At 40.0% G+C, this 11,511-nt stretch overlaps 1 pseudogene; it reads left to right on the forward strand.

Annotated features, from left to right (window-relative positions):
* Positions 1-2,962: 2,962 nt before the first annotated feature.
* On the forward strand, positions 2,963-11,222 carry LOC142840431 (fumarate hydratase, mitochondrial-like; annotated as a pseudogene).
* Positions 11,223-11,511: the final 289 nt, after the last annotated feature.

Genomic DNA, 11,511 nt, shown 5'->3' on the forward strand with positions numbered 1-11,511 from the left:
GGAAGAAGATGGGGCCCCATAACAACAACTCTACCTGGTTGATATGACATCATGATCCTGATAGCGCTACTACAAGACCTGTTTTGGGTACCAGCTGCACAAGATGATCCCAACTTGGTTAGCTGAAATGGTGCACATCTTATAAAACATTCTGGCCAGACCTGCACAAAATTACTCAGAGACTATTTGCAATTTTAAAAGACATTGATCTTGAAATTTAACCATCATTTTACTTTCACAGGATCCCCCAGAAAGAACGTCGCCCCCATGACAGCTGGAAATAATTCTAGAGGACAACGTCCCCTCTCCCAGTAAAGTTTGCCCTTGGGCTTAGGGACATCATTTAGGGGTTGGGAGGTTGGGGGAGGAATTTTATAAGCTCAGGGATCATTTTGAAAAAAAAGAGGGATGATGGGATAATAGATTTGTAATTGTAAGTTACTGTTTTTAGACAAATATATTGGTATCGATTCTTGTATATTGATGCAAAGTTAAATTATATTGACTATTGTATGCATGCATGTTTCTCCCTCTGTTTAAAATATTTTTTATGTATTGACATATATTGTATTGATATATATTGTATATATTTACCATATTGCTGTGTACATTTCTACCTCTGATTAAGATACTTATATATTGTTTCTGTATTGATATATATTTACCATACTGCAACGTATATTTGTACATTGTTTATATTTGGAAGTCATTGTCCTCATTTGTTTCACAGTCGTTTATTGTCTTAGTCTTTAAGTTAGATAGGTATTGAGAATTATATAGATCAATAGTATTCTAAGTTTGTCATTTATAATTAGACTAATCAGGTCCTTTAGATACATAGAGATTATACTCAGTATAGATAGAAAATCTTCAACCTCTTCAAAGAGCTGTAGAAAATGGCCTTTAATCTAACTCAGAGTTTTGTGGTAGTGAGACACAATTGCTCCTGGCAATTCCTGAGAGAATGTTGAGCACCAAAGACACTCCACCTGGAGTCTTTCTTTTTGGCAGAACTGGCCTTTGGGCAAAGAAATGCCCATACCTCAACCACTGACAGAGATACAGAGCATGCATCAGTGGATAAAACAGGACTGTCATATCCTGCCAAGACAGGGTAAGATAGTTTTGAAAAGTTGCTTGCCTTTCAAAATGGTATGTCAGTTATGTTAGGCCTTAGCCAAAGTTGGTTGCTTCAACGCTGCAAATGTGACTGGGTGATTGCCCAGGTAGCCAGTTGTCTCTGTGATTTGTTGCATGTTTTGGGAGTTGTTTTACTGAACTTCCTAATTACCCAGGTAACATTATTTCCCTTCTCAGATCTTCGATGGGGTTGAAGACTATATAAATGTAGTTACTTTTTTCTCATGACTTGGCCAATTTATTTATTATACAAGACCTAAGCTAGTTAGAATAGAATATTTGTACTTATTGTATATAATTTTGTAGTGGGTTTAGAACTCTCTTACTTAAGCAAAAGGGGGAGGTGTTGCGGGAGGTCCTTCCGCTCCTCCAGCCAATAGCAGCTGAGATACCAGCCGATTGGGGCGTGGTCTCTCTCCCTTTAAAAAAGCGGCTACTTCCCTTCTCGCTCTCTTTTGCTTCCTGCTCCAGTTCCGGCGACTAGACTTCTTCCTGATAGCGCAGAGGGCTGTTGTCTGGGATGGTGATCTGTAAGTTTTTTCCCCTTTAAATAAATATCACCCTATTAATCATAATTCCAAACTGGTGTGGGATTTTTTATGACTTACGCCTTCAGATATCAATCCAGAACCTGGCTTCTGTTAGGCCACAGACCCATACAAGGTCAATGGTAGAAGTCTGAACCCAGTCACCAATATGGACCCATGTGGAAGCACAGGTCATCATAACTGACATCACCCTGATGTCAGCACAGCCCTTAGACACCAACATGGCCACAGGTCATCAACCCAGAATATGCCTTAGGTAGGACCACAGACCCTGACATGGTTTTTCGTAGCAGCCCAGGCTTGAATGTAACCATGGCACAGGTGGCAGTGCAGGCCACTTATTGGTATGACCCCCATGGCAAAGTAGCCCTCAGAACCAACATAGATCCATGTGGATGCCCAGACCCCTGACATCACATGCCCTTTGATGGTTTCAGGATCTAAAAACATCAACATAGATCCTAGCTGTGGTAGGACCATGAACCCAGACATAGCCGTTAGCAGCAGTCCTGACCTAGATAACACCATGACCCAAGGTAACACCGCAGGCCACTGAGATACTGTGTAGCTCTAGTGGTGGCATGGCCCTTGGGTACCAACATGGCCACAGGTTGCTGCCTAGACTCCCAAGAATTTGTGTGGCCTTTGGTGGCACCACGGGCCACAGACATCAACACAAATCCCAGTTGTGGTAGAACCACAGATCCAGGCATGGTCCTCACCAGCAGCCCCTACTCAGATGTCACCTTGGCCCCAGGTAGTAGACAGGCTACCATTGATCAGCATGGCTACAGTGACAGCACAGCCCTTAGACACAAATATGGCCCTAGGTGGTTGTCCAAAGCTCTGGTATCAGCATGGCCTTCAGTGGTGTCAGGAACCACAGACAACAACACAGACCCTGGCTACAATAGGACCACAGAACCAGATATTGCCCCACCCTGCATCCTGAGCTCAGATTTTGCTATGGCCCTGGGTGGCAGCCCAAACCATCCAGATTAGCATGACCCTGATGGCAACGTGGTCTTCAGACACTGTGGACTCAGGTGTCTTACCAGACCTCTGTCAATTACATGGTCTTCAGTGGTTACTGAAGCCATAAACATCAACACAGATCCTGGCTGCTGGAATGCCATATATACAGACATGGCCCTAGGCAACAACTCAGGCCCATATGTAATCATGTCCCCTGGTAGCAGCACAGGTCACTCACATCAAAATGCCCCCCAGGGGCAGCATGATCTTTGGACACCAAAATTATGGTGGCTTAGACAATGGGCATCCCTGTGGCCTTGGTGGCTATATGGGTTATGGATATCAACAAAGACCCCAGCTGCAGTAGAACCACAGACTCAGACGTGGTGAAGGCTCTAGTTAGGCACCAGCATAACTGTTCCATGTTCAATGATAAATGTAAATGTTGTCTTAAGCAATAAGGCCTTACAGTCAGTTTTTGGTAAGCAACCAATAATCTTGGCAATTGCTTGAGTTCTTTAGAGGTTTCCATAGCACCCTAAGAAATCAAACTCCTCATGTGTCTGAGATTGTGTTCTGATTCGACAACATAACATCAGAGGCTGAGTAATTTATAAATACCAGCCTACACTAAAAGTTTTGTGCTGATTTCTCCCATTCTCTCTCTCTCTCTCTCCCTCTCTCTCTCTCTTTATCTTTCTCTGTCATCCTACCTATCTATGTTGTAAGAGAGAGAAGTGGGCCTGCTTTTTGTCCTGGCTGCCCAGCTAGCTTACATCTGAAATAATTACACAGAAACTGTATTCATTTAAACACTGCATGGCCCATTATTTCTAGCCTCTTATTGGCTAACTCTCACATCTTGATTTAACTCATTTCTAATAATCTGTGTTTGCCACAAGGTCGTGCCTTACCGGGAAAGATTCAGCATGTCTGACCTGGCATCTTCATGGTGGGTAGCTCTCTGACTCTGCTCTTCCTCCCAGCATCCATTTCTGTCTTCCCCACCTTTGTTGTAATAGGAGTGGGCTATGTTCCTGGCACCCGACTGCCGGCACGGCTAGCTTTATACCCAAAATAATTACAAGGAAACGGTAATCTTTTAAACACTGCCTGGCCCATTAGTTCCAGCTTCTTATTGGCTAGCTCTTACATATTGATCTAACCCATTTCTAATATTCTGTGTAGCACCACGAGCTGGCTTACCAGGAAAGATCTTAACCTGTGTCTGTCTGGAGTGGGAGAATCATGGCAACTGCTTGCCTCGGCTTCTTTCTCCCAGCATTCTGTTCTGTCTACTCCAGCCACCTAAGGCCTGGCCTATCCAATCGGCCAAGGCACTTTCTTTATTAACCAATGAAAGTAACTCCTCCATCATTTCCCCTTTTTCTGTTTAAACAAAAAAGGAAGGCTTTAACTTTAACATAGCAAAATTACATATAAAACAGTTTACAATATTTATATCTATTTTATCTTTTATCATAACTAAGGAAAACTATAACTATCTATTTATTCTTCAGAAGGATAAAAAACTACCTAAGTAAACAAGAGGTAAGCAACTTCCAAAACTCTAGAAATGACAGAGACATCTCGCTGCCTAGACAGTCACCCAACGTTCTTTTGTATTGTTGGGGCATCCATTTTTGGCCTTCAGGCCCATAGTATCCAGCAGACATTTCTATGAAGTAGGAAGTTTCAAAGACAGTTCAGTCACTATCTGCTTGTCCTGAAGAATGTCTTGTAGACTCTTTTATGAATCAGGAACCCCAAAGAATCATCTCACCTTTAGGCAAGTTCAGTAGTCCTCTCTCTGTGGGTTCTCTGTGTCCATTTTATGCATCAGTCCAGGCAAAAGCAGTTTCTTGCCCAAATGGCTAACCAACTACATAAGGAGCCTCTTCGATGCCCATCTTCCTCTTGAAGTAGATTGGTGCTGCCAGGAGCAGACGTGTCTCATTGTCATGAAAAGCCCTAAGTTATTAAAACATTTTAAATGCCATATTCTGCAGTCTTTGAAAGATATGAAGAATGCCTATCTGACATATATCTATGCACATCTAGAAAGTCTAACTAACATGACTACAAACGACTATTATAGATGATTATCCATTAACAACCTATATTTCCTAATTATATATTACATTTTAAAAATGAACTACACAATCACAATACCTTAATCAAGATCAGAAATACATATACATATAACAAAATTGACCTTAAAATCCATACCAATGCAAATTATTCATATCTATACCATATCCCCCTTTAAATGTAAAAGAACATTTATAAACAATATTTGGGAATATGTGCATAGTTATTTCTCTCCAAACTGCTTCCTGCTGTATGGGGGCGCTGTTAATCATATCCTTCATGGGGTAACCTGTGTGACAGATTCATCTCAGTTGGCAATTGAGTGAAGTAATTTTTTTGAGGGTATTTACAGCAACCTTTCAGGAGGACGTGGTCTATCATACCATATTGGGATAGAAGCAATCCATAGGGTCTCATCTTCTGTGAAAACAAAAGAAGACCCTCTCCAAAGCATCATATCCTTAGACCCAAATTTTGAAGGCATACCCTCATGATATCCGTCCTGGTTCCATTTGGCAGTAATATAATAAAATGTCTCTTTGTACTTAGCTCCTTCACAGTCAGAACTTTTAAAGAAAACACAGTGTACATGATCCAGACTCTCTGTGAATTTTCCATTTTTATGTGGCTTATTTTTCTTTATTACTTGTAATCTATAACTATCTGTACTCTGTTTCGTTAAAGACTTTACCCCCCTTTTTTTAAAGGGCATTAACTTTATTCTCTCTCTCTATATATATTTTCTCTCTCTCAAGCCTACGTACACTCATCCAACATTGTGATCCATTTAGTGGTCTGAATCTGTCCTATTGTGAATCTGTAATTTTTTTTTTTTTTACTATCCAGGAGAAATTCTTAAAATGCTAAGCACTTCTTAAAAACTTAAGTTGCACCATGTAGGGGTAATTTGGTACTGCCTATTTACTGCCAGTCTAAACCTTAACTGGGCTGTTGTTATGGTAATTATGATCGTTCCTGCCTGAGGTCAGCACAGTTCAGCATGGAGCAGCTGCTCCTGCATCAGATCAATTTGGTGCCCCTGAGCTGCACACAGTTCCAGGCACATAGCAAGTTCATACTGGAGCCATAGTCAGCAGTTTAATTCTGAGACTGAGCATGCAGCACAGAAACTCTCATCCAAGTTACAGCCAAATCTGACACGCAGAGCACTGAAAAAACCTCTCTGAATGGCAGCGGGAATCCGCCATGCTCTCCTGCCATCCTAAGCCTGATCCCACAGTCTGCTCAGGCTGGGAGCACAGGCATGGTCTCAGAGTACTCTTTCTGATCCCAAGTTGGAACCCAAACAAACATCCAGGCCCACAAATGTACCATAGTCGGATTTCGTACTGGCTATAGGGCCCAGGAAGCCGCGTTTGAAAACCAAATGGGGCTCTTTTTTTTTTTTAGGCTGCCGAGTCAGGAAATTCTCTCTGTAGCATGCCACCAACAAACAGCAAAAATCTGTGTTAAACTCTCTCTCCCTTATTTTTAAGCCTTCTCGGGTTTTTAAGTGGATTTAGTTACCACGTTGGGTGCCACTCTGTAGTGATAAGAGTGGAGAGCTACGTTCCTGGCACCCGGCTGCCCACACGGCTAGCTTTATACCCAAAATAATTACAAGGAAACTGTATTCTTTTAAATACTGCCTGGCCCATTAGTTCCAGCCTCTTATTGGCTAGCTCTTACATATTGATCTAACCCATTTCTAATATTCTGTGTAGCACCACGAGCTGGCTTACCAGGAAAGATCTTAACCTGTCTGGAGTGGGAGAATCATGGCAACTGCTTGCCTCAGCTTCTTTCTCCCAGCATTCTGTTCTGTCTACTCCAGCCACCTAAGGGCTGGCCTATCAAATGTGCTAAGGCAGTTTCTGTATTAACCAATGAAAGTATCTCCTCCGTCACACCTTCCTAAGTTTCTGCCCTATCAAAAGGCCAAGATAGTCTCTTTATTCAACTAATAAAAGCAACATATTTTATACTATTTCCCCTTTTCTGTTTAAACAAAAAGGAAGACTTTAACATAGTAAAATTACATATAACAGGTATCAAGCAAGAATTACATTTACAATATATAGATCTATTTTATCTTTTATCATAACAAAGGAAAACTATATATCCATTCTTCAACTCCATCAAAGACTTCAGAAGGATATAATATTACCTAAGTAAACAGGAAGTGCATTATAAGCAACTTAGAAAACTCTAGAAATGACAGAGACAACTAACTTCCTGGACAGTCACCCAAAGTTTTTCTGTAATGTTGGGGTTACATCTTCAGCCTACAGGTCCATAGTATCCAGCAGACATTTCCATGAAGCAGGAAATTTCAAAGACAGTTCAGTCACTTTCTTCTGTATCCTGTAGAATGTCTCACATACTCTTTCGTAAATCAGGAACCCCAAAGGATCATATAACCTCTAGGCAAGTTCAGCAGTCCTCTTTCTGTGGGTTCTTCCTGTCCAGTTTATGCAACAGTCCAAGCAAGAACAGTTTCTTGCCCAAATGGCTAGCAAACTTTATAAGGAGCCTCTTTGATGCCCATCTTCCTCCTGAAGTAGATTGGTGCTACCAGGAGCAGACATGTCTCATTGTCATGAAAAGCCCTAAGTTATTAAAACATTAAATGCCATATTCTGTGGTCTTTGAAAGATATGAAGAATGCCTAACTGAAATATATCTATAGACATCTAGAAAATCTAACTAACATGACTCCAAGCTTGACTATTATCGATGATTATCCATTAACAACCTATATTTCCTAATTATACATTACAATTTTAAATATACTACACAATCACAATACCTTAATCAAGATTAGAAATATGCATATAACAAAATTGACCTTAAAATAGTAAACCAAAATTCATATCAATGCAAATTATTCATATCTATATCATCTCCCCCTTTAAATGTTTAAACAATATTTGGGAATATGGGTGCAGTGTTTTCTCTACAAACTGCTTCCTGCTGTATGGGGGCACTGTTAACCTGTTTTTTTTTTGTGGTGTATCCTGTGTTATAGGTTTATCTCAGTCAGCAGTTGAGCAAAGTAAGTTTTTGAGGGTGTTTACAGCAACCTTTCAGGAGGATGTGGTCTATCATGCCATATCGGTCTAGAAGCAACCTACAGGGTCTCATCTTCTGTGAAAACAAATGAAGAACCTCTTTTCCAAAGCATCATATTCTTAGACCCAAATTTTGAAGTCAAGATACCTTTATAATATATGTCCTGGTTTATCTTAGCAGCCCATACAATGAGATGTACCTCTGTAATTAGCTCGTTTACAGTCAAAAAATTCAAAGAAAATACAACAATACACATAATCCAGGCTCTCTATGAATTTTCCATTTTTACATGGCTTACTTTTCTTTATTTCTTTTAATCAATAACTATCTGTACTCTGTCTCTTTAAAGACTTTACCCCCTTTTTTTTAAAGCATTAACTTTACTTTATGACTTTCAATACTCTTTTTTTCTCTCCCAATCCTGCATATGTCTATCTAACCCTATGACCCATTTAGAGGTCTTTTATGCCTGAATCTATCCTATTACATTGTCTTTAATTCTCTACTATCTTGAAGAGCTTTTAAAATGCTAAGCTCTTAAGAATCTAAGCAGTGACAATCAAATACAGGTACTGCCTGCTTGCCCAACCCAGTCCAACATGGTGAAATCCCTTGTGCCTCTAAGCCGTGTGCACTGCACCGCTAGCATGGCAGGGCTGCTCTGGATGTTGGCTCCACCTCTCTCCAATTTCAAAATGGTGGATGGACCATTTCTGCTAGCTCTGGGGCCAACAGGTAGGAGCCAAACTCGGCACTTTAACTCTGAGACTAAGCCTGTGGCATATAAACTTTTTTTATTTGAATAACAGCCAAATCAGCCATGCAGAGCACTGTGCAGCCTGGAAACATCTCCTTGTATGGCGGCAGAAATCTACCATGCTCTCCTGTTTGTGCACGCCTAGTAAACCTGATCCTGCCGCCTGCCCAGACAGGGAGTGGTGAGTCACAGGCATGGTCTCAGCCACTTTCCTTCCAATCCTAAGCAGACACACAAACACCGAGGCCCACAAATGCTCCATAGCCAGAGTTTGCACCGGTGGCAGGGCTCAGAAAGCCATGTTTTAAAACTGTGTGGCTTTTTTTTTGTACAGCTGCTGAGTCAGGAAGTTTTCTCTTAAATGAACTGCCTGGGCCATTATTTCTAGCCTCTTATTGGCTAACTCTCACATCTTGATTTAACCCATTTCTAATAACCTGTGTTCACCACAAGGTCATGGCTTACCAGGAAAGATTCAGTATGTCTGACCTGGCAGCCTCATGGTGGGTGGCTCTCTGACTCTGCTCTTCCTCCCAGTTCTGTCTTCCCCACCTTCCTAAGTTTCTGCCCTATCAAAAGGCCAAGACAGTCTCTTTATTCAAACAATGAAAGCAACACATCCTATACCATACTACCCATCTATCTATCATTCACTGTTCACAATTACCTTCTAAAAACGTTTATAATATTAAGGGACACTAAAAGGTATTTGTATGATTGAATTGGCTTTTGGAACTCACAATGGAACCTCAAATTTACTTCACAGATGAACAAGCTATGAAATACCTCACTCTTGTTTTATTTCAGTTTATCACATGAGCATTTACTTCTTTTCATATATACTTTTTTTCATGTACTACCATGGGTAGCAACTATAATTGTTATACCCTATATTATTTTTTATCTTTAAAATATATATTTGTGTGTTTTCAGATTCTCAAATACTATAGTTCTCATGTCTCTTCAATTCCACATGCCAATTTTAATGGTTCATCATGGGATTTTATGTACAGCTAACTAAATGTTTTGCAATGACTCACAATTTCAATAGTGCTTTTAATGGTTTTTAAACTTCAAAATTAATTTATTACTACTCAGGTATGACTTACTTTATCCTACATGTTTGCTCATAGAATATTTGTCTGGGTTCTCACTACTTTTAAAAACACATTATAAATCGATGTCGGAGTGAGCCTTTAGGCTCAGCTTTCTACCCACATTCCTCAGCACCACACTTTTATACCTTTTGCAGGCAGGTAAGCCCCAACTGTGGATTCAGAGACCATGGGTGTTCTCCTGTGCTGGGCCCTGGCACTACTCAAAGGCAAAGCCAAAATTCCTTCCATACTGACTATACCATTGGAAAAATAAAGATCACAACTGATAAGTATTATGGTTCAAGACAGTAAGATTGATAATGAACTTTAAGATTGAAGGTGGGACAGACGCCTATTTCAATCATTAAAACTTTTGACACCTTAAAGTGAGCTGATGTTGCTGCTGAAGTAAATCAGGATTATGGTCTCTATCCAAAAATTCTAGTACAGTAATGAAGGCATCACCTGAGGTAGCTGAAGGCAATTTAAAATGATCACTTTCCTCTTGTGGTGTGGCACTGTAGATCAAGAACCCAGACAAATATAAATGTAAATGAAGACATTAGCAATAGAAAAATTGAGATCTTAACAGGTCAACTTGGCAACAAGAAGCCAGTGCATCCCAATGATCATGCTAATATTAGCCAGAACTCCAGTGACACTTTTCCTACAGCCATGCATATTGTTGCTGTGGTGGAAGTTCACAAAGTCCTGTTACCAGGACTACCAAAGCTGTATGATCCAGAGTTTGTATAAATCATCAAACTTGGGTGAACTCTCATACACAGGATGCTGTTACACTTAGTCTTTGATCAACATTCAGTGTTTTTGTGTAACAATTCCCATATGCAGTGGCAAGAATAAAAACTACCATGGCAATGATATATGAACTTGCAGCTGGAGGCACTGCTGTTGGGACTAGTTAAAACACCAGGATTCACTTCACTGAAAAGGTTGCTAAAGTGGCTACATTAATAGGCTTGTCTTTTTGTCACTGCATTAAGTAAATTTGAGGTTCTAGCTTCTCGTGGCGTTCTGAAAGACTTTAGTAGGGCTAGGAACACTTTTCTGCCTGCAGTCTGATCAAGATAGCAAATGATAATTGTTTTCTGCTTTCTGGTCCTTGGTCATGACTGAGAGAGCTATCTTGGCTGAAAATGAACCAGGGAGCAGCACCATGCCAGTATGGTAAGCTGTACTAAATGACGGCTATGGTTGCACTTTAAGTCATTGCTGTTAGTGTTGAAAAAACAATGGGCATTTTTATCTGAATGTTTTTAAACCCATAATGATTAAGAATATGTTATACTAAGAAAAGCTACAAGGAGATGCTTCCTTCACTTTCCTTCACAGAAAACTGTATGGTGGAGAATCTAGTTCAACACAGAATGGATCTACAAGCTAAAAACCAGTCTTTAATGTTGGTGACAACTTTTAGTTCTTGGATAGGGAAATGACTGTGAACTTGGCTGCCTCATGCCAGAGTAGTTTGAAGACCAGGTAAAACCCAAGGACATATTGAGTTCAAAATTATTTAAGTAAATTTACATAAAAATAAAATTGCATGAAACTTTTAAAAACACAGCATTAAAAAGTAATTATGAAACAAAATCCAGGAAAGTAATGAAAACTGAGTCTGCATAGTGATTATTAGCTATTCCTTAAGAATTCTTATACAACAAGGTAGAAATCAGGTGTATTTAAACTCCCAAATGCTTTCATATGAACACTGAGTTTTCATTAGTCACTTAATTTCTCCAAAACTTGCTTTGTTCTTTACTAGCACAATTTTCAGTTGTATCATCTGACACCCAATATTCCTTTCACTTTA

Source organism: Microtus pennsylvanicus, chromosome X, assembly GCF_037038515.1.
Source record: "Microtus pennsylvanicus isolate mMicPen1 chromosome X, mMicPen1.hap1, whole genome shotgun sequence".
NCBI classification, from domain to species: Eukaryota; Metazoa; Chordata; class Mammalia; order Rodentia; family Cricetidae; genus Microtus; species Microtus pennsylvanicus.